Below are 25338 nucleotides of genomic sequence, written 5' to 3' on the forward strand. Positions count from 1 at the left end.
CCAGGAATCCTGGCACTGGGGTTTTGTCCTAGACTCTGATGCCAATTAAAGTGATGGCACCAAGTGGGGGTCATAGCCCTCACAAATTGTCTCTACTGCAGGGGGCTTGCTACAGGGGGCAATTGGAGATAATTTAAAGCAAAGTTCTTTTCCAATTTTTGCAGGAGATTGGGTGACTATTAATAATATTCTCCCCTCTCGATCAAATATATCACATTTTTAAGGATTAAGAAAATTAATCAAAAACTAATCAATCTTGAGAGCTAATCAGCTCAATTCAGGCTGTGCAGGGACCAGCCTTCCAGCACTGACCCTGAACAAGCAATCCCCCGGCCCCCCACCCCTGAGTCTCAGGCACGCCTGTTTAGAAAATGAAGCCATTGTATCAAAGCATCCCTGAATGTCCTTCTAGTTGGATTAAGGAATGTAAATAAAGCTAGAAGGATTTGAAACGAAAGCAATTATATTTTCTCCTTTAATTCTACCTATAAATGCTGAACACATGGCCTTGTATTGGAAGAGATGTTATATCTCACAAATTAAGAGAAAAGAGCCAGCATTTTTGTGGCAGGATAGTCATATCTGAAAAAGATAAGTCCTCCTCCAGCCTTGGCGTACATGCGGTTCCTTGAAAGACAGCTCCCGAGGCACATATGCTGACTTCAACAATGAACACTGCGCCAGAACGTCACCAGGAACTGCGACGTCTCACTCATCCAGGATCTTCCCAGGAACATGGGAAGGAACACAAGAGGCAATGACCATGACCGCAACAGAACTGACTTGTTTCTTTGTCAGTTACGATGTGTTTGCTCTTGCAGCCCTTGGGCAGCGTGGACACTGTCATGTCCTGAAATGGCAGCCTGGTGCCACAGGGCACTTGGCCCTTGGTCTAGTAACTGCCCTCCAGGCTTCTCCCTGTGGCCTGTAATGCTGCAGACACATGGATAAGTCACTTCCAACAAGCAAAAGACAAACAAAAATGTTCAAAACACTCATACTTTCTATGTTCTCAGTAAATTCCTTGGCTGTGTAAAATAAGAAAACAAGTTAGGGGCTCCTGGGTGGCTCAGCCAGTTAAGCGTCCAATTTTGGATCAGGTCATGATCTCAAGGTTCCTGAGTTCAATCAGGCTCTGTGCTGACAGCTCAGAGCCTGAAGTCTGCTTTGGAGTCTGTCTCCCTCTCTCTCTGTCCCTCCCCTGATAGCGCTCTGACTCTCTCTCAAAAAATAAACATAAAAAAAGGAAAAGAAAACAAGCTAGCAAATTTCACTCTTAAGAATAAAGCATATGTACTTTCTACCTACCATAGGGGATACTGAGTCCTTTACAAAAGTATTACCCAATATGGTAGCCCTGGGGGCCAATTTATTTAACTAAATTTACATTAGTCAAATAAAATGAACACTTCAGTTCTTCTGTCACACTGATACATTTTTGGTGCTCAATCGCCACACGTGAGTAGTGGTTACCACACTGAATAGCACAGATACAAAATATCTCAGAAAATTCTGACCAGAGCTGGGCTAAAAAGCTGAATAGGTCAAAGAACAATAATCCGTGTAACAACAAGGAGCCTGCCTCCCCTGTTGTCATTTACCTAGGACAAAATTTTAGTTCACTGGCTAATCCTCTACCTCTTCTGTTTTCTTTAGCTTTGGTACTTTACCTCACAGCTTAAACTCAGCTGTTAAGTAATCAAAGTCCCAGCATTAAAACCTAAGGGCAGCACCGCCTCAGTGTCAGGAACTCCTCCTGGTCTGCCAGACCACCCAGTTCTCTCCCAGTTTATTCCCGGAAGCTCCACAGCCCAGCGCTTGACTCTGTGGGTTTTCATGCCGAGGTCTCACTCAGTCTTTTTGCCTGGGAGTAAATCAAGTCATCTGCTCCCCCTCCCTCCAATGCCCACTTTCTAATTACCTCTTTCAGGTTTTCACTGAATGAGTGACTCAGCAGAATGACTTTTTAAATGAACTTTCCTATTTAGCAATTCAGCCCACATGCAAACTGGGACTGGAGCTGATTACTTAAGTAAACACACCAAGACTTTTATATCAAATTAGTGTTTTTATTCCAAATAATCACCCTGGCAGGTAACATACTTCTGCCAATTGGGCAGCCATTGCTCAAGTCACAGCTAGAATATTCCTCAGGATATTGGCTAAGGCACATGCAAGTGTAAAATGGAATTGTGTTTGAGGAGGATACGGGTACCTTCCTGCCCTTGTGTCTTTAGGATGTCTCCTAAAACACTGAGAGGTCACAGAACTTTGGATTTTATGAAGCAAGGTCACAGTTGTACTGACTCTTGCAAGTATAAACACATATCTCCAAAATTAAGAGTCTCTCATGAGGCACATAGGAGATAATCACAAGGTATATTTGTCTGCCTTTCACAGAGAGGAGATATTTTAGCTATTCTTCTATTTACTCTACAAATGTGTGAGCATTTCTGTCCATTTAAAATATATATATATATATATATTGTTGATCTTTAGCCATGTTCAGAAGACAAGCCAGGGAAACTGACAGGTGACATTTCTGTAGAAGATAATGAGTCATAAGTCACCCCAAGTCCCCACTGTCTTACCCAGCTTTGATCTAATTTCAGAATGGAAAGTAGAAAGCTTTATCTGTATTCCTATTTTGCAAATATATACCTGGATATGAATATTTTGACACCTAAGCAGCACGGCCATTTTGCTCATTGTTATTTTTCTGTTGAATAGAGTAGTGAATCTCTAAATTTGTCCAGGGGTTTTGTTAAATCTGTTTTCATTTTAGATGAGAAAAAAAATGTGATTTGCAAAGCATTTTGAATTTGTTTGCCTCTAATGCAAATATATAATTTTTTTTATTTCCCCGGAAGAAAGGAATGAGAAGGAGGCTATAAAGGAAAGGAAATGGAACTCAAACCTAGCTGCAAAATAACTTCCATTACCTGTGATCCCTGGAATGCCATAATAGACAATTGAACGGGTACCAATCAAGTGGATTATGGTGTGCCCCCTTTCTGACACTAAATGATGACTCACTGGTTCTGTCTCTGGGTGTGAGGGCTGTCAGGACCTTTGCAACACAGGCTTAGAGGAAGAGAAAGAAAAGCAGGAAGAGACAGAATTGGGAAACTAACCCAGCTCCGGCTCACTGCTGTAGCAGCAGTCAATGAGAGGTCCATATCGGGATGTGCAGGTGTCTGGTCAGTGTGGCTCCAACTCAGCCAGTAGCTGCATCAGATTAGGACCTGGACAGAGACATAGACTATAGGATAATAGGATCTCCTGGACAGTAACAAGAGTGGGCATTAAGATCCTATAGGAGACTTAAAGGGCTCTTTCTAACTTGGAACACACATGTACACATGCACAAATATACTTTTTCTTTGCCTAAAATGATACACCCACTCTACCCTTTAGGGTACTGAGTAAGTTTTTGAAAAGAGACAAATGGATCTTGCTCTCATAGAGGGAGATACTGTGGAGGCAGCTCAATGAAAGATTTTCTAAAAAGGAATGAAATGTCCAGACCTTTGGATGACACACATAATCGTACGTGTTTAGGAACTCCATGCTCACAAATCACTCCCAGACTTTAATTGGTGCCTGAAAGACAGCCAATATCTGACCTTAATACTCTCTCTTTGCTTTCTAAAGATTTGAGAAATATTTGAATCATATGCTCAAACTGACAAATAAATAGGTGGCCAAGGGCCAGTTTGAAAGGCAACAAAGAACTGGCCCATAGAACTGGACTGCACAGGAAATCAGCTGAAGTTGCAGGAGGTCATCTCCACGGAGGAATGTGGCGTCTGACTGCTCTTCTGTGATCATGTTCTGGAAGGTAAACCTGGACCCATAGCCCCTGTAAAGTGGTGGCAGATAAAGAGATGTCCAGGGAGGCACTGATAGCTGACTCAGCCACAGCTAGGAAAGCACTTCTGCTGATACATAGAGTATTACTTTAGAAATATTTTATCCTTTTGGTTAAATATGATAAATCTCCTCTCGTTAAGTGGTAAGTGGTTTGCTTTTGGCACAGCTTTAAAGGGAAAAAGTTAACACCTGTGATCCATGGAGAGGGAAGAAATTGGTCCAACAGTAATTTACAGATACTACGTTCCAAGCATGGCAGTCAGTAGATGAGAGGAGGGCTCCAGGCTCTGGAGAAAGACCCCTCTGCAGGCCCTAGATGGGGACAGAATGGCAAAATCCAAGCCAGGTATTGAAGGCATGAGGTGCAAGAACTAGCCTTGGGAGAGAGGCCTGGGAAGAGGTGGACAGTATGTTTAATCTCCACCTAGCTTCAGTTGATGGCAAGACTCAGTTCAAGAAATACACACACGCAAAAATGGATTCCAGTTATATAAACATGACAAAGATTGGATTAAGGACTGAAGTAAAGGAACCTGCTATTGCCCAAGGAGCACACCCAGGCCTAGGGCAGAATTCACCAGCAGGTGGAGCCATATGCATTGCTTTTATAGTGCCAGCCTTGATGAGTATTAGCTATTGGACTTGGTAGTTGAAAGCATTGGTACAACGAGGTAGATAGGAAGGAACAAATAGAAGACCTTTCAAGGGTCTAGCCTTGGTGCTTAAAGCTGTTACTGCTAGCAACACTTTTCAGCCTTACTCTAGTAATTTCCAAGGCCAAATCTGATTGAACACCATTCAAATAGTGGTACAGCCAAGGATGATAGTTATATAAATGGTCATATCAAAAATGAAGCACTTATTTTTCACAAGGAAGCCATTGCTCATTGTTCAATTGCACCTCACATCATCATCAGTATCTTTGCAAATGAATAAAGATGGTAAGATTCAGGCCATGGAGTTCTTAAAAAATCTGACATTCTAAATTATCAGTGGCTGAATATTAGACAACAGGCCAAAAACAGACAATTCGGTGCCCAGAAGAGTTCCGATGCAATGACAGTACTGGGAAGTTAATAAAGCTGCTAGTTACTATACAAATATAGTTGTTCTTACACCATTATGTATAGCCTCAGATGAGAAAGTCTACCAGTCGTACCAACGGTATCTAGTCCAGATAAGAGGTAGCCCACAAATGGATAATATCAAGCCACTTTCTAATATGCTCAGGACAATTTAACTCTATCCCCATAGTACCAGACTTTCTGTTTCCCCAATCCCCTGGTACTACTTTGCATATCATTTCTGGAGCCTTGAATTCCTGGCTTCAACTTGTATACAAATTCCTTCCCACAGGATAACATGTAGAGAACTGACTACTTGGAGATCATCTGATGCAGTCACCTGCCAAGTGCAACAGTACTGCAACTCAGGACTAGAAAGTGAGGTTTGCAAAATGGTAGAGCCTCTTTGGAAAACTGCCAGTTTCTTATAATCTCTCTCCTAAGTAGTTTTCTAAGAATAATAAAGACTTATGTTCCCACAAAATCTATACACACACAAAAACTGTAAAATTGCCCCAAACTGAAACAAATGTCCACTGCATGAATGGATAGCTGGTATATCCATACAATGGAATTCTACTCAGCAACAAAAGAAGAAATAAACTAATGATTACATAGCAACATGAATGAATTTCATATACATTATGTGACTGGGAGAAGCAGATTCAAAAGGCTACAGTCTATATGATGCCATTTATTGGACCATCCTGAATAGGCAAAACTATAGGAACAAAACCCAGATCCTGGTTCCTAGGAGTTGGAGGTGGGGGGAGGAGTTGATACAAAATGTGAGGGAACATTTGAAGTGATGGAACTTTTTTCTATCATAGTGGTTACATAACTGTACTCCTAGAACTATATCCCACAAGGAGTTAATTTTACTATATTGAAAAAAATGAATAAAATAAAGCAAGTTTAAAAATTTATTAAAATTGCTGGTAAAAGTCAAGATCAGTGTGCAACTGTCAGGTTGAATATTTAAATCACACATTTAAATCACGACACATTTCATCCTGCATCAACAACACTCTGGTAAAGTGACCAAAGGTCACGTTCCCTTGTTAAAGTTTCTACCCTGAAGAATCTGTTCAAGTTATTGAAATCTCAAGGTAAAAAGTTGGGCTACTCCTCAGGGTATCTCGTAAGAGCCTCAGTGTCCTAGATGTAGTGAGGAACAGTGGAAAATCTCCAACTGAGCATCAGAAGTCCCTGCCTCAATCTGCCAGGACTGGCCCAGTCAGATTTCTGCTAATTAAAGACTAAATGCATAAAGTCCCTGCATGTGTTAAAGCTTATCAATAGTTTCTGATCCCTTATTATGAGTAATTTACAAATTAAAAAAAAATGTATCCTTCTTTGAAGTAAAAGAAGAAATAGGATTAGTCCCTGGTTCTTAAGACTTGTTCTCAAAGTAATGCAGCAACAAAAAAAGGCACCTCAGGCCTGCAAAGACACAGATATTTGGAGGAAATGAATTCCAATCCAAACACAAGAGAAAGAAGCACAACATAATATTTTACACCCTGTATTTAAAATAAAAAGCACAGAACAAAATAAACATCCAAGGACTTATTTCTTGGGGGGAAGAACCTAAAAGCCAAGGTTTCCCCAAAGACGGCTTTCAAAATCTCAAGGATAGTTTTCCACCCAGTTGAAATAACCCTAATCTCCCCCACACTGTCAATACTCAACCTTCTTCACCTGTGAAAGTCCTACTCCTTCTTCAAGACTCAATTCCAAAGAAGGATGGACATTCAACCTGAAATCACTTTGGGATTCGGTTTCTTGGTATTGTTCTGGAAATGTGGCAAAATGCAACTTCAATAATCTTAATTTTATATGTGAAATCAAAAGAACACTCTGAAATCAAAAGAATGCTACATCAGTGGTTCTCAAACGTTCGCATGCATTAGAATCACAGGAAGGGCCTGTGAAAACACAGACTGCTGGCAGAGATTCTGATTCGGTAGGTCTGAAATGGGACCTGAGAATTTGCATTTCTAACAACCTCCCAGGAGACGCAGATGCTGTTAGTCTGAGAAACACGCTTTTAGAATCACTCACTGCCCTAGGAATTGCAGAAGTCAAATAAGCTAATGCATGTAAGAGTGTTTTATAAGGTATAAGTTGCTGTATTAGTGTAAGGGAGTCTTGTTTTTATTGTGACACTTACACTGAATCCTTTAAGAAGGCTTCTCTATCTCCCAACTAGATTACAGCAGTTTGTTCTTTGAAACCCTATAATACCTTATACTTCTGATGCTGCCAGTAGTCTGCTTAGAAATGAAGTTGTTTCTATTCTGTTTTTATTACACCAGCTCAACTTCATTGAGATCATTGAGATCGTTCAGTCCCCTGCAGTGCACAGCAGACTGTCTTACACACAATGGGTATTCTGGGCAATAAGCTGCTGAACTGAGTTGAACATCCCTTATTATAAAAACACTGCTTTGCTTTCTGGTGGTTGTAATGAAAATACATTGGGAACATATTACAAAGCACCACAATATATTACTTTCCTGAACTGGATGTCTAAGATCACATTGGAACGGATACCCTTATTGTCTGTTTGAACAAATTACGGACATTGAGCAAACTGCATACTGTATTTACATAAATGATAACTGCTAAGTATCGTGTTTATGGGCATGCATTTTAAAAGTTAGATGTAAGTCTCTTGATCAATAGTGTAGATCTTCCAAGTATGACCTTTATTCCATCAGTAAATCTGTTTTCAACTTCATTGCTTCTTCCTGGAATGGAATCTGCTACAGGCAGAAGAGTGACTTGGCTTTTGTAGTAAAAGAGCAAAATTCCTACATAAATGCACACAGGATTCGTGATGTGGTGATGGGGGACCACGCTTGCCCACTGTGAAGAAACTAGAAATGCTCACTGTTGGGAAAGAACAAATAGAGCACAGATTTTAAGCTGTCAAAGGCCACTGAGCATTAAGGTGTTAAATCATCCATTGTTCTTTGCATTTTAACAGCAAAGCCTCATTGCTTCAAGGCAGAAGAATTGAGGCATATTGTGGAATTGCAGGCCTTAGTGACCCCATGGGTGCATATGGGAAGGGATGGGAAGCTTTGCCCAACACCTTGAAATGATTCTCTTCTTGACAGTTACTTACTTTACCCCCATAGAAAGTCAAATACTGCCTATGGGGATTGGCAAAATAAAAAAATAAAATCATAAAAAGGACTTTTACTCACTCATGACTCATTTGGTTGGCATCGATCTTTAGATGTTACAACGCATTCTCTAAAGGGGAAAGTCAAAATCTATGCCTGTCTTATCTTGAGAGACTGCTGGGCCTCCAACAACTTCTAGGCAGGTAAAATTTGGCTCTTTATTGCTGTAAAATAACTTGTCCCAAAATAGTTCAAAATAACATCAATGTTATTGACTCTTATTTTGCAATTTGGTTTGTCTCTGCTCATATGTGTAAACTGAGGCAGCTCTACTTCAAGGAGAGGCAGCCAGCCACTCACATGGCTAGCAAGTTGGTGCTCAGTGTTGCCTGGGAGCTCGGCCAAGGTCGAGGCCAGTGGCCTTGCCTCTTCTTTATGTGAGCCTCTGTGCTTGGGCTAACCTATAGCAGGACAGCAGGGCCCAAGAGGGAGGAAGTAGAAGGTGCCAACCATATTAATGCATCACTTTCTCCACATTCTACTGATTAAGAAACCATAGAACTAGTCCTGATTCAAGGAGAAATAACCTACACCTCTCAATAGAGACTGTGACAAGACATGTATGGCCATCTTTAAATGATTACTGCAGATTTTACCTAAGACCAGACATTAAATTAGGGAAGAGGAAATCAATGCCTTCCTTAATCTTAAAACAAGACAGTGCTTGACCTCAGTGCTCTCAGTGTGTGATCCCCAGACTGAAGTGGCATCCAAGAACTTGTTTGAAATGCAAATTCTCAGGTCCTACCCCAGACTTAACTGAATAATAAAGTCTGCTTTATGCTGTTTGAATATTTCTTCCCCTCACTCTACATTTCGCTCAACCAATTGTTTAGATTGTTAAGATGAAAATGGATTTAGGTGTCGTAAACAGCTCTGTTTACTTAGAAGAGAGAATAACAAATGAAGCTGAAGATCTAGATTTACTTGAAGCCATACACAATGTTTACATATGGTTTAACATCCTAAAAATACTTATTGGGGTTTCTACATAATAGATTTGTATCTCCATGGTGGGGAATCTTCAGTAAATATGTTTTTAGTATCATGTGATTTTTACTTACTATGCGCTGTCGTATTAAATTCCAATTAAATCCATATGTGAGAACGTTAATTTAAAGTGCTACCAGAAGGACTGATTACAAAATCAATTACTGGCATGAAAAGAAAAAATGGTGCCTCCACTTGTTGGTACCCAAAGAAAAGCAATTAAAAAGTTGTATGGTCACCAAGCAGTCTGTAAACAATCTTTCAGATTTTATCTGATTAAAGAAAGATAAGAAAAGGAGGCCATGAGGCTTATGTATAATTTCAAGAAAAACAATAGTTATCATAATAAAAATGTGTCATTAAAATTCATAGCACTATGCATTATATAGATTTCTCTATCTACACACACATACACATTTATTTACATACTACGCAGAGCATGACCAGGGAGACAAGATAGAAAAACTACAAAAAGCTGACACAGAGCCAAATAATACTTCATAGCCCTGAAATTTTAATACCCCTGGGATGCTCCCAGCTACATAGCCCAGTTGGATTTTTATAGATATAAAAAGAATCTTGGTCCACAAATGGAGGAAGAAAATGTCCATTTATGTTTACTGTGCTCATTTCAAGAGTAAGTGAAGTCTTCAATGCATTTGAGAAATATTTTATCCAAAAATATTTTTTAAGTTGGTTCTTGAGAGACAAGTCATTAATCATGTGGACATTCAGTCTCTTTTCCAGGTAGTGTGAGGTATATTTGTTGTAGTTTAGTGTGATCTTTTAATATAAAACTTCTCTAAGTCTTTTTATAGATACCCTGAGGGAAACTGAATGCCTCCTCTCCTCAGCGGGTGGAATATTTAATTTACTAAATAGCAGAACTCAGAGTCAGGGCCTCCCTTCCATGAGGCTCAAAACACTGGTCCAGGTTAAAGCCAGGTATTCAAATGAAATGATATCTGAAAGGAGATACCACATGAAATAGTGGCTGTCTACTTGCTCAAAGAAACTAGAAGCTATGAGGCACTGAACTCTCCAACTTCTTTCTTCAATTTTCAGAGCATTTTGTTCCAACGTGTTCTCCCTCTTCTCTCAGATGAGAACAAGACTCTTGGCCCAAGGGGATTCTGAGTTCCCATTTCTTCCCTTCCAGACCCTCTAAAACCCTCATCCACAGGTCTTTATGTACTTCTCATCACAGGCCCTCTAAATTTCCAGTTCACAGGGAGAGCCCCAGGAAAAGAAGAAGAAGTGGCAGTGGGCAGTAAAATGGGGTAGAAGGGATTCTGAGAAAGGCCAGGACAGTTTAGGGAACCTGGAGGCACTTGGGAAGTTGAAAACACAGTATGGGACCTGGAAACACACTAACGGCAAATGAGCATAGGGGTAGCCATACCTTTGTGGCCCTCGCCTCAAGTCTACAGGACTGTGAGTCCCGGTTCTGCAGTCTACTAATTGTGACCTTGAGTAAGTTACCCACCTCTCTGAACCTCTGTTCTTCCACTGAAAAAGGGAGCGAATAAAACTTTCCTCACTGGCATTGTAAAGACGAAATGGACTATGTGTGCACAGGGCGTTTTAGAATGCCTGATGAACAGGTGGGCCCCTTACATGTATTATTTTCTGTCCCTGTATGAATAAAGGGCCAAGAATACTGAGGGAAGAAAATATGGCCCCTGAAGGAAACACCATGGCTGCCAATATGCAAATCAGCCTGGTATCACCCACTTCCTTACCTGTCTTTCATCATGGAGGCTGAGGGGACACACGCAAGCCATCAGTTCTAACTGGGGAAGGCAAAGGCTACACCCTGCAGGTGTTTCGCTCTTTGTTTTAATTTCAGATTGTCTGCTTTAAACTGCCTCTGAAAGGTGGGGTCTCCTGAATGATAAACTACAAATTAGGAATTCTAGGAGTGAGGGTGCAGATTTTCCATCCTGCCTCTCCCATTTGAGGCTAGCCCCTTCAGGCCTCCTGCCTGCTCTCAAAGCCTGCTGACATATGTTTTTCGTGTATAATACAGTGTAGGGAACAATAATGTAACATGATTCTTAACTAGCAGCTGCCTAAAGTGAGCATCATTAGAGTTACTTGGTGCATAAAACCAAGCACGTGTCTTTTCCAGGTGGGGAGACCGAGGTAGGAAGGCAGGCAGAGAAAAGCAGCACAGAATAAATGAAGCCAACATTGACTTTATTCCGGTAAAGGTAAACTCGGGGTCACTATTTTTGCCTCATTTGCAAACTTGCCTGGGGGAACTCAGAGCTGCTCTGGGCTGGCCTAGGGGCCTCCTTTGTATAATCCCTCTGAACTTCAGGGGACCGGCCTGTGGAAGGGACTGGGGTTTAGTCACAGTCCTTAATTCGGGCTAAAATCCCCTTGGAAAGAAGTGCTGGATCCTAAACTAGGACTCTCTGGAGCTGGTAAGAGCCCCAAAGCCAGTGGCTCAGAGGACCTTGTGGAGCCCTGCCGATGGGCTTCCTCCTGTCTTAGAAAACAGAAGGATTTTCGGGGAAAGAAAGGACGTTTTTTTGCTGGCAAGAGTCCTCATGCACAGGGTGGTTGGAGACCACGAGGTTAGAGGCTTAGAGTAACAAGCCAACAAGCCTGAGGTCTGACTGGAGGAGGGAGGGAGGGAAGTGTGGCAGACAGCAATGGATTCCTTCCTGTCAGGATCACAGGGGGCCCAGTAGCAGGCTTGGACTACAGAGACTAGAGAGCCCTCACCTCCACCCCACCCCAGCAGGACATCTGATGGTTCTCTTACCAGCATGGGCATCTCTTGGAAACTTGGCAGAAATGCAGATCCTCCGGCCTTACCTAGCGCTGCTGACTCAGAAACGGGCTGGGTTGTAGCCATCCGTGCTGTAACAAGCCCTCCAGGTGATTTCCATGCTCTAGTTATCTCTCTGGGTGAAAAAAAATTGGGTTGACTTCCCTGGTTTCTCTCATAGGTGGTTTTCTGTAGAGAGCACCTCCTCACGGCCAATTACTTGGTCCTCTGAGGTCACTATTAGATGGTAGAACCCGCTCACGCCCCTACAGTCCTGGGCACCACTTCCCCTGCCTCACGTCCAGAGCAGAGGTGAAACTTCACTACGCAAAGACCAGGGAACTGTACCAAACAGTGTGGAGTGTCCCTCTGTGTGGATTGCAGCTCTTCTCCTCTCCTTCCTTTCCTGGAGTCCTCTCGGATTTACCCCTCACTGATCAGATGTGGTGTCCGCTCAGCCACCCCTCTCCTCACATAAATCAAGACCTCCCACAACTCCTGATTCCAGGCAGCTTACAAAAGCTTTTGCCCCAGGCATTTACAGAACATCATCTGCCCAGTTTTCTGCTGGTCTCCCAGGAGAAGAATGAACTCTGGTCTTCATGTTTGCTGGCTTCATCAGCGAGGGAGTCCATCTAGTTCCTGGGGATGGAAACAAGTGGTTGGCTGGGGGTACATGCGGGGTGCCCCATCTGAGCTGGAACTGACGTTTTCTTAAAGTTTCTGTGACCAGTCTCATCTTGCTACCCAGAGGGTCATGGAAGGGAGAAGAGCTTTAGTTAGGGTTTTGAGAGGGACACCACTTCAATTCAAATCCCAGTTTTCCCACTTAGTAGGTGAGCAGAGTCTTCATGAAACAGCTTAAGCCCCATCCCTGTGTGTCAGTTTCTTCCTCTATAGAACAGTGATTAAAAACATTTAAAACCCATGGGGTTTTAACTGAATGTGATAATATATGTAAAGTGGAAGGTGTCATATAAATATTTGCAACTGAAAGTTGCCTTCGGTAGACATTTCCACTTAGTCAAAATGAAAATTTTACATTCTTCCTATTTCTTGTGAGATAATAAGCCTGGTCTTACTGAGAGGCTAGCTCACCTGACATTGGCAGGCTGTGGCAATGAATGTCATTGCCAGTGATCTCCTCTAGATCAGTGGGTCTCATTCTTGACCTAACATTGGAATCACCTGGGTGGGGAGCTTTAGGAAGTCCTAATGCCTGGGACCCACCCCTAGAAATGCAGATTTCACTGGTTTGGGGCAGCCTGGGTATCAGCAATCTTAAAAGCTTGCCAGGTGCTTCTAATGCATAGAAGTCTTCTCAGACCTTCAGACCTCCACATAGAAGGGTAGGAGGAAGTGGGATTTGAAGGTTAGGTTCATTCACCATAAGAAACCAGGATGTTAGGAGCACCTGGGTGGCTCAGTCAGTTAAGCGTCCAACTTCGGCTCAGGTCATCATCTCACAGTTTGAGAGATGGAGTTCCGCATCAGGCTCTGTGCTGACAGCTCAGAGGCTGGAGCCTGCTTCAATTCTGTGTCTCCCTCTCTCTGTCCCTCCTTTGCTTGTGCACTCTCTCACTCTCTCGCTCTCAAAAGTAAATAAACATTAAAATTAAAAGAAAAAAAAAAGAAAGAAACCAGGATGTTAGTAGGTGTTTCTTGAAAAACGCATTTCAATGCTAAATACAGTTTGAGATTTCTGGGTTAAATAACAGTAAATAATAAACAACCTTTCTTTGATGTGGGACTTTTAAGACCTTTAGTATGTTATGGACATTATCACTCTCCATAAGGAGGCTTGCTCATCAGTGTTTCCAACGCTAATACAAACACAGACACTTTTAGAGTGTGGGCTACCTTGGGAACCTAGCAATCTGAGGAACACCCTTTGGAAAACACCAATTTGATGACCATGCTTGAAGCAGTGTGGGAAGCTGGGGGAAGCAAGCCTAGGGGAGTGCTGACTTTTCCTTCCCTGAGCATTCCAGCCCGAACTGCCCCACTCACATCCTGGGGAAGGAAGAGAGCACACAAAAGTCTTTTGTCCAGGGGGCAAAAGACTACACACCTGAGTGGAATTGTAGGCAACTCAGTCTTGGCTAACTTGGAAACTTGAACAAAATAGGGTTTTTGTTGAAACTAGAGTTCTTGGTTTGTAGGGTTAGGTGTGAGATGGGAAGCATGGACATGAAGGAATGGTACCTGGGTCCAGAAACTTTAGTGTGACCTTCAGACCACTGCCTCGACGCTCTGATTTGGTTTTATTAGTAAAGCTAAAATTGGGGCTGGAAATACTATGTAGTTCCTAATTTCCATGAGTCAGTAGTGTGACTGTTAATTTTATGTGTCAACCTGACTGGGCCAAGGGATGCCCAGATATATTGTAAAACATTTTTGGGTGCACCTGTGAAGGTGTCTCTGGGAGAGATTTAGCATTCAAAACAGTAGACTGAGTAAAGCAGATGATGCTCTCCAACGTGGATGGGTATCATCCAATCCACCAAGGGCCTGAATTGAACAACAAGATGGAGGAAAAGCAAATTTGTTCTCTATTGAGCTGAAACATCCATCTTCTCCTGCCTCTGATTCAGTGCTTCTGGTTCTTGGGCCTTTGAATGCTGACCAGAACTTCCCCCTTTATCTCTCTTGGTTCTTAGGCCTTGAGACTCTGAATTGTACCCATAGCTTCCCTGATTCTCCAGCTTGCAGACGGCAGATTACAGGACTTCTCAGCCTCCATAACCACATGAGCCAATTCCTATAATAAATCGTGTGTGTGTGTGTGTGTGTGTGTGTGTGAGTGTGCCTCCTGCTGGTTCTATTTCTCTGGAGAGCCCTAATACAAATAGGATGCATTTTCTACTTCACTCTTATCTCATACAGTGTTTTATAATGCTTAAAACTTTCTCACGGTCTCACTGGACTCAGAAATCAACGCTCTCTGGAGGTCATGCGCAGTTTTGGTTATCCACATATTTTCAGCTGAGAGTGGTGAGTTGATCTGTGTGGAATTATAGAAATCAATGTTCATCCAGAGCTCTGAACCTGTTTTAGGGTCACAGACTCAGAATTATCTTATGGAAAGCCCCTTTTCCCATGGATGCAGGTTCCCATGTGAAGACACCCTGCTGTTAGATTACCATCCCTGCCTACACCCCTGTCTACACTATCCCATGTCCACAGCAGAGGGTGGGAAGAGTGACTTAACTGATTGGAAAGTTTGGGAGCAGAGGGTGAGCCTCCGGGCTTAGTCCCTTCCGCACTCGGCCGTGGGCCTCTGCAGGGTCTAGAGGTAGTGTACGTTCTCTCCCACTCTGGCCATGTGGCAAGAGTGGGCCCACAGTTTGTGGAGAGGAGTTGAATTTGGAGGAGGGATAAGGGGTCCTTTTGCTGCACACTGAGTCACGTCCTCCAGTAGAGCTTTGCTTGTGAAAGCCTATTTTGACCTCCACCATTTGCAATTTCTGAGTGTGGCTTTGTTACAACAGGTTCAAACACGGTAGGGAAATGAGATATTATTTATTTGTCCCACCACCCCCATCTTACAGATACTACAGCTAAAACAAATATTAACTTATTTGTTAAATGCACTTCTTTTAGAGCTATTTACAAAAGATGCTCCACATCCTATGTCATCAGGAAAATGCAAATTAAAACAATGAGATGTACCACACGTATACAATGGCCCAAATCCCAAACACTGACAACGTCAAAGACTAGTGAGAATGTGGAACAGGAAATCTCATAAACTGCTGGTGGGAATACAAATGCTACACCCACTTTGGAAGACAATTTGGAGGGTTTCTTTTTTACAAACTAAATATACTTTTACCATGAAATCCAGCAATCATGCTCCTTCATATTTACCCAAAGGAGTTGAAAACTATAACCACACAAAAACTTGTACATGGATGTTTACAGAAGTTTTATTCATAGACTTATAAGCTACCAAGATGTCCTTCAGCAGGAGAATGGATGAATAAACTATGGCACATCCAGACAATGGGGTAGTATTCAGCATTAAAAAGAAATGATCAGGGGTGCCTGGGTGGCTCAGTCAGCTAAGTGTCGACTTTGGCTCAGGTCATGATCTTGCAGTCTGTGAGTTCAAGCCCTGTGTCAGGCTCTATGCTGACAGCTCAGAGCCTGGAACCTGCTTCAGATTCTATGTCTCCCTCTCTCTCTCTGCCCCTCCCCTGCTCATGCTCTGTCTCTGTCTCTCTCTCAAAAATTAATATGTATTTAAAAAATGATCAGGCCATGAAAAGACATAGACCTTTCAATGCCTATTGCTAAGTGAAAGAAGCCAATCTGAGAAGGCTACATACTATATGATTTCATCTATATGACACTCGGCAGAAAACAAAACAAAACAAAAAAACCTATGGAGACAGTGAAAATACCAGTTTTCCAGGGATTAGAGTAGGAGAGGGATAAATAGACGGGTATGGAGGATTTTTAGGGCAGTGAAAATACTCTGTATGATGTCATACTGATAGATACATGTCTTCCCAAACTCATAGAATGTATAACACCAAGAATAAACTGTAATATAAACTATAGATTTTGGATGATTATGATGTGTCAATGTAGGTATATCAGTTGTAAAAAAAGAAAATGTACTGCTCTGGTGCGGACGTTGATAACCGGGAAGGTCTTGCACGTATTGGGGCAGAGGGTATGTGAGAAATCCCTGTACCTTCCCCTCAGTTTTGCTGTGAACTTTAAACTTCTCTAAAAAAAGACCAAAGTCTTAATAAAATTAAAAAAAAAACCTACATTGCTTCATACTCTTGCTGCTGTCTGATTTACAAAGATGATTACCTCCATTTGCATAGCACTAACAATGTGATGGTCTAATAAAATAAATACGTCTTGGGCTCCTGGCTTACTAAGGTTCAAACGTGTGATATAATTTCCTCCAATCAGACCCACATGTGAGAGCTTTTACTTTGGTAGCGAGAAAATGAACCCTCATGCAACTTCTACTTTGCAGCCTACGGTAGTGACAGAAGCATGTTTCTATGACAGGAAGTAGAGGTGGCGGCAGCAGAGGCCACTTTTTGATCATGTTTGGGGCAGGGGGATGCTGAGAGTGGCATCAGCAACAGCTCCTTCACCAGGCGACGTCTGTGGGATATTTCTAGCCATTGCTCTGGAAATCAGCCTAGGGTTTCCCTGTAACCCTTCCTGGGACTCCGGGAGTCAGAGAAAGCAGCTGGGGCCCCAGTCGCAGCTCCGCCACAGACTGTGTGACCTCAGGCAAGTCATCAAACTGTTATGTGCATCAGCTTCTTTGTCTGAGAAATGGAGCCACTAGGCAACTATCCTACAGCGCTGTTGTGAAGTATCAAGGAATTAATATATATAAAGCATGTAGAATGCAATCTGACATGCAGCAGATTAATATTAGTCATTATATAATTGCAGTTGCTGCTGTTATATATTGTATTACTACTCTAACTACCTAGAGTGGATTCTCTTGCCTGCTATAACTAAGCACACTGATGAATACAGAGCATGGCATCTTAGGTACTTGGTTTTCCAGGTAAAGAAGTATTAACATGCATATGCATTTGTGTCAAAAATGCCAACAGACTCAGGATAAAAATGTACAGGAAATTAGCAGCATTTTGATAGGTCTTGCAGTATTTAAAGTGTAAAATTGGATAAAGACAAAATTTTTTAAAACATTAAGGGAGCCAAGAGATCAAAGGAGGAGATGCAGAATGTAAAACAAAACAAAACAAACCTAGCTATGTTACACCTGTAATACAACCGTATTACCAAAGAAGGTGGGTGAAAGATGTGGATTTAGGCAACTTAGGAAATACACCAAGATTGTAAGACTAAAGGCAGGAGAACTTATATATAATTAAACACTGTATTGTGGTTGGTAAGGTTTTTTTCATATGAAACACTGATACTGTGTGTACTGGAATTGATCAATTCAGTAGACAAATAGCAGATGGTGGAAGCCAACTGTTTCTACTGTTGGAGTGTGAGATGACAGATAAGGGGAGATGTCTAGAATGATCCATGTAGTAATGGATTAGACTTGGGGACATTAGTCTGAAGTCAAGTTTAGCTAATAATAGATACAGGGAGTCAAATATAGTAATACTAATAAGTGAATGTGTATACATGGGTTATTATATATAAATATATTTCTTTGTTCTGTCAGCAGAGATGCCCTAAAAGAAACCACACACCCCCAGCATACCTAGTAGCCAGATCTTGGTTGATAATAGCATTCTGCAATAAATGGAATGAAGGCTCCATGAAAACGTGGCTGATTCTAGGACTGGTGAGGGAAATATAGAAGATAAACCTGGAGTAGTTCACTGTGCCAGAAAGTAAGAAAGGACTTTAAAAGAAAACAAAACAAAATGATAGGGGCTATGTCAAAAGGACAAAAGAGCCAACTTCAAGAGCTCCCACTGGCCAAAGCTGGAGAAAATGTGAGCACCAAAATAAAGCCACGTTGATTTATAACCCAAAGTGTAAAACAAATATCCATGAATCTATACTGACATAAATAAATGACTGAATAAATATGTAGTTGAGGGAAAAAAGATAATCTGCTGTGTTGAAGACTTCTAAGTAACTTGTGTACATACTCCATCTCAAGAAGATAATGAGTAAACCTCTATTCTTTAAGTGTGGGCTATGTAGAATGACTTCCTTCCAGAGTACACTGTGGAAAGGGGATGGGGACAGAGTAACTTCATAGTGGAAATTCTTGACAAATATCACCTCATCCGGTGATCAAGGTCAACATCAATAGTTATAAGTCAAATTGATAATATGTACCCTGATATGATGTGATGTGAATGTGAGTTATCTCTGTGTTCTTCTTCCCCAAAACTCATAACTCCATTCTAATCATGAGAAAAACATCATACAAATCCAAATTGAGGGATATTCTACAACATACCTGATCAGTACTCCTCAAAATTCTCAAAGTCATCAAAATTAAGGAAAGTCTGAGTAACTATCATTGTCTATAGGAGCCTAAGAAGACATGACAATGAAATATAATATGGTATCATGAATGGGGGCCTGGATCAGAAAGATAACATTGATAAAACACTAAGCAAATCTCAATATTTAAATACTTTTTAAGTGGATGAAGAAATTTTGGCAGAGATGATAGCCAATGATAAAAGCCTTACCAGTATCAATATTTTAAAGACACAGACCCAGCCACTGGAATGGACAACTCTGCCAGACAAAGAAGGTCTTTTGGATTCTATACCAGATGCACAGAATTCCAGCTGGTGCTGGACTGTGTTCTAATTACAGCTAAAAGTTGTGACTTGAACTGACATAAGGCCTAAAAAAATGTATGTTGACCAAATCCTCTAGCAAAAAGTGGAGCTAAATCTGCTTTAAAGGACACTCAGAAATTTGGCAAAACGCATTTCATTGATAAAGTGAGTGGAACCCTGAAAAGGATCGGTAGCTACGAAAACACATCAGCAATCACCTGGAACACTTAGTTCAAGACTATTATGCTGCCCACTCACCGCTGAGCAGGGTAAGAGATGACAGCATCTAGGAAATGGAGGAGAAACTGAAGAACCAGAATTCTTTCTAAAATTACAGAAGAGTAACTTAGAAATGGAATAAAAAAATGAGCAGCACTTCTAATGGTATCATTTTGGCAAATATGAAACAGAAATTCAATTGAAACAACAATTTAGGAGGACATTAAAATGTCTGTGAGGCAGCTCCAGTCAAAATCTAAGCCAAAGTGTAATGGGACCAGGGTCATGCAAATAATACTTATTCCAGAATATGCAATGGATGCTTTTTAAACTATATTATGACTCTTGCTTCTAAACAGTTGCTCTCTCATGCCAGACATAGTTCATTTTGCTTAGTCTTCAAAAACAAGTATACCTCAGCACTGGCTCAAAGTGTATAGGAATATATATTTCTCTAAATACATGTGCACGCCTATATTTACACACACATATCTATGGTAATTAATAAGATTTAAACCTTTGAGCATTAATCAGGTAGTGTTTAATGATATTTTTAAAACATAATAGTTTCTTATTTGATCTAAGAAATGTTGTGATGCACTAACACCAGGTAGTAGAATTCTCAGTTTACAGAAGAATTAAGTCCAGAGAGGTTAAGTGACTTGCTCAAGGTCACAGAGTTACTTCATTAGAAGAACTTGCAGTACGGTTAGGCTAATAAAAACATATCCAGGCACATAAAACATCCTGAGAACAATTCGAAGCTTGTGATTCTCTGAATCAAATTCCCAAGCTCAAAAGATGTCCTCCTAACTAAAAAGAGGTCCACGCAAACAAATCATCCTTGTCTGCCTAAGAAATACAGTTGGTTCTTTTCGAAGATGAAAAACAAACTTGCTTTCTTCAAGCTTGCCGATGAAGTAGAAATATTGGTGCAACACTTTTACAGTTCATTAACTGTCATCCAGAGCAAGGAAGATTTGTGGCTTGCTTAGGGGATCGTTAGGCAGGGGTATGACAAACATGCCAATAGGGTTAACTCTTTAGCAGCAGGGCCATGTCTGTAGACCGAGAGGCCACCAGCCCCCAAACAAAGGCAAGGAGGAGGTCAATCACCCTCCAAGTAAATTTTTTTGAGTCCTCAAATTAAAAAGGATTTTTCTATAAAATATTTTTAGAATGGTTTTTATATGCTTGTTGGTGGTTTCCATTTTAAAATCAATATTTATAAGCCACCTCTGGAAGACCTATGTTGTTAGTATGAGATGCTATAAATTGACTATTATAGCCATCAGCTCCACATTCCTCATTCTCTAGATTTATAACCAGCATTTCACAAGTGCCAAAGTGAAGGACAAAAGCTGAACTAAAATCTGTGGCAGAAAAAAACAATTAACACATTTGAAGACCGAGCAAGGTATTCTTTCAGTTTCAGCAGAATTGCTTGGTATTCTGCCCATGACATGTTGTTGACTCCAAAATAAATTTCGAAAGAATTAACTGATTTGGGCCAAATTTGTAACCCCAAAGGACACTGCATTGAAAGAAAACCCGAAATGTGATAAAGGGGTCCATCGAGCATCTTGAAAAGAAATAGTGACTCAAGCTTCTCAAATGAACTTATCTTCAAATGAGCTTTATCGTATTGGTAGTTGTTCTAGACGAAGTTCTAGTTGACAGGAGCAGTGACTTAGGTCTGTTGATAATACTTGCTTCTTATTTGGGTGAAATCAAGTCTTCTGTGTCCTTTTAAGTAATTAGTGCTGGATATTAAGTGAATTGTATTAGATTTATTCAGAAGTAAGTCAGGAGAGCTTTTATTTAACAGAAGGGAATTAGACAGTTAATATTTCTCCATGCTGAAAACTGCAACCCAGGCATAAGCTGTTATTTATGGTAACAAACAATTACCCATCACAATAGAACTAAAAACAGAAATGTGATTCATGAATATGCTCTCACTTATTCTTCCCTGCTGTGGACTTTATTAGTCCTTTTCGACCCCGGAACATATTGAGAAAGAGTGTTGTATACATGCACACGAATGGGGGTGTGTGTGTGTGTGTGTGTGTGTGTGTGTGTGTGTGAAATAGTCAGTAAGATGTAATTCCACTCAGTTTTTATAACAAATACCAAGTAATAGCATCTAGTGTGTAGCAAATGAGTAGACAAATGTTCTGAAAATTTTAATCTAGAGCAAAGATAATTCCTAAGATCGTTACTGATATACTCTTTTTAGATAAGTTTACAAATATAATATTTCAGTGAGTGATATACAAATTATTATGACAATCTTTTGAGACCATAAATATGTTGTCAAAAGGTAGGTATAGAGAATACCTGTGTTACTTTCTGTAATACAAGTACATATATTATACCATGTGCCATCGATACTGACTCTGTATTTCAAAATTCTTTTACACCTCTGATCTTATAATCAATGGTAAAACTGTCAACCAGGTGGCAGCTGTAACTTAGCTACCACTGCACAGTAGTTCATGAATTTGACCATAAATACTCTATTCTTATTCCTTCAACTAAATTGAATAATTTATTAGGCCTGAAATGAAAAGCATGTTGTAAAAAGGCAAAAAATGCCATATAGGAGTTTTTTTCTTTAATTTTTACGTGTTCCGACTAACCAAACTTTTTTTACTACTTCATGAGTATTGAATTATAATTAGAAATATTTTTCCCAAGCTAAGATTAAAAATGTTCCTACATTCTACTTTTTATTTTTATGGTCTTACTCCTTATTCTTAAATCTTTGGTCTTTTTAATCTTCATATTCTATCATTTTTCCCACTTACTATATTCTAAATTTGCTCATATTCATTTTAAGCTGTTTCTGATCTTTCAATTATTTTCATTTGGTCCATTTATCAATTTATGAACTGGTATCCCACTATTTTAATCACTGGGGCTTAATAATAATGTTTTTTAATGTTTTTTTATTTATTTTTGAGAGACAGAGAGAGACAGTGTGAGCAGGGGAGGATCAGAGAGAGAGGGAGACACAGAATCTGAAGACAGGCTCTAGGCTCTGAGCTAGCTGTCAGCATAGAACCTGATGGGGGGCTCGAACCCATGAACCATGAGATCATGACCTGAGCCAAAGCCAGATGCCCAACTGACTGAGCTACCCAGGCACCCCAATAATAATGTTTTAATACATAGATAAAATTATTTCTACCTCATTTATCTTTTTTTCAGAGTTTTTCCAGGTATACTTATTTCTTAATTGGGGTTTTTTTTTTATAATGGTTTATTGTCATATTGGTTTCCATGTAACACCCAATGCTTCTCCCAACAAATGCCTTCCACCATGACCATCACCCTCTTCTCTCCCTCCCCCTCCCCCTTCAGGCCATGGTTCGTTTTCAGTATTCAATAGTCTCTCATGATTTGTGTCCCTCACTCTCCCCAGCTCTCTTTCCCCCTTCCCCTCCCCATGGTCCTCTGTTAGGTTTGTCCTGTTAGACCTATGAGTGCAAATATCTGGTATCTGTCCTTCTCTGCCTGACTTATTTCACTTAGCATGACACCCTCCAGGTCCATCCACTTTGCTACAAATGGCCGTATTTCATTCTTTCTCACTGCCATGTAGTATTCCATTGTGTATATATATACCACATCTTCTTGATCCATTCATCAGGTGATGGACATTTAGGCCCTTTCCATGATTTGGCTATTGTAGAAAGTGCTGCTATGAACATTGGGGTACATGTGACCTTTAAAACACCTTGTTTCAAAACACATTTGTAATGTTTTTTTAACATTAAGTTATCTTAAATTTAAAAATTAATATGGAGAACTGATATTTTTATAATATTGAGGCTGCCTATACAAGGACATGAGTGTCAAAGGATTAGCTGTTTGCCAAAATAGTTCCAAAGTTGCTACTAGAAAGTGGAATGGAGTAGAAAGAAGCTAATAGAAACTAATAGAAGGAGAGCAAGTTTGTTGCATTACTTCTAGGCCAAAGTATTTAGGAAGAGTGTGTGTTTTTACTAGACTCTCTTTCTCACTCCACAAGATGGAATCAGAAGACCAGGCAATTCTAGCAGATAGAAAATCAACAAGGTGAAAGGAGCCTGGGTCCCTCAGTCACTTGTGGATGACCATTCTCCAACAATAGATACCTGTGTCAGATTGAGCAAAAAATCAGTTTCAATTATATTTAACTTACTATACATTTTAGGCTCAATTTTTCATGTCATGTAACACAATATAATTAATATACCATCATATCTCTTTCCACTTGGTCACTTGTTCTTTTGTGTCTTCTATGATTGTTTTAAGGTTTTCTTCCAATAGGTCAGCACATTTCTAATTAGTTTTATTCATGGATAGTTTACCTTTTTAGTTGCTCTTGTAAATGGGATATTTCCTCCATTATGTTCTCTGGCAATTGTTTGTGTATAAGAACACTATATGGTGCAGCTGCTCTGGAAAACAGTGTGGAGGTTCCTCGAAAAATTAACAGTAGAACTCCCCTATGACCCAGCAATAGCACCACTAGGAATTTACCCAAGGGATACAGGAGTGCTGATGCATAGGGGCACCTGTACTGCAATATTTATAGCAGGACTTTCAACAATAACCAAATATGGAAAAAGCCTAAATGTCCATCACCTGATGAATGGATAAAGAAGATGTGGTGTATATATACAATGGAATACTACTTAACAATGATAAAGTATGAAGTCTTGCCATTTGCATCAATGTAGATGGAACTGGAGGGTATTATGCTGGGTGAAATAAGTCATTCAGAGAAGGACAGATATCATATGTTTTCACTCATATGTGGATCTTGAGAAACTTAGCACAAGACCATGGGGGAAGGGAAGGAAAGGGGGGAAAAAAGTTACAGAGAGGGAGGGAGGCAAACCATAAGAGACTCTTAAATACAGAGAACAAACTGAAGGTGGATGCGGGGAGAGACGGGAAAGTAGGTGATGGGTATTAAAGAGGGCATTGTTGGGATGAGCACTGGGTGTTGTATGTAAGCCAATCTGACAATAAATTATATTCAGAAGAAATTTAAAAATATAAAAATAAAGAAATAATAAAATCTTTAAAAGAGAAAAAAGGAAAACTATAAATTTCTGCACATTATTTTTTTACTCCACTACCTTGCTGAATTTTCTTATTGTTGATTGCAGATTTCTGTTAATTACCTTAGATTTTTCTTATCAAATCCAAATTTGTATACGTTTATTTTCCTCCACTTTGAGACTTCTAATTTCTCTATCTTATTGGATTTCATTGACTAGCATCTGCCGTATAAAATAGTCCTACTAGGGGCACCTGGGTGGCTCAGTCAGTTAAGTGTTTGACTTTGGCTCAGGTCATGATCTCACAGTTTGTGGGTTTGAGCCCCACGTCAGGCTCTGTGCTGATAGTTCAGAGCATGGAGTCTGCTTCGGATTCTCTGTCTCTGTCTCTCTCTGCCCCTCTCCCAATCGCACTCTGTCTCTCCCTCTCTCTCAAAAATAAATAAGCTTTTAAAAAATGTTTTAAAACTAAAGTAGAGTAGACATCCAAGTCTAGTTTCTGACTTCAGTGGAAGTATCTCATGTGTTAACCTCATTAACCATGATGTGGGCTTTGGGCTAAGATGCATATACTTTATCATGTTGAAGATACCATTGATCATTTTATTATTTTAAGCAATAATAAATATTAACTTTTACCAAACATTTTTCAGTGTCTATTTTCTCCTTGGGTCAATAATTATGATAGGTTATTAACATGTGTTATAATACTGAGGACACTACATTAATTACGTTACTAGAATAAAATCTATTTGCTCATATATTTGGGTATTTTAATGGGGTATTAAATCCTTACTAATGACTAACAGGATATTGACATTAATCTTCATATGTGGAATTAATATAGAAAGTTATTTATAACTTTCTTTTCTGTGCCATCATTATCAG

The sequence above is a fragment of the Suricata suricatta genome, chromosome 14 (genome assembly GCF_006229205.1).
Source record: "Suricata suricatta isolate VVHF042 chromosome 14, meerkat_22Aug2017_6uvM2_HiC, whole genome shotgun sequence".
NCBI lineage: Eukaryota > Metazoa > Chordata > Mammalia > Carnivora > Herpestidae > Suricata > Suricata suricatta.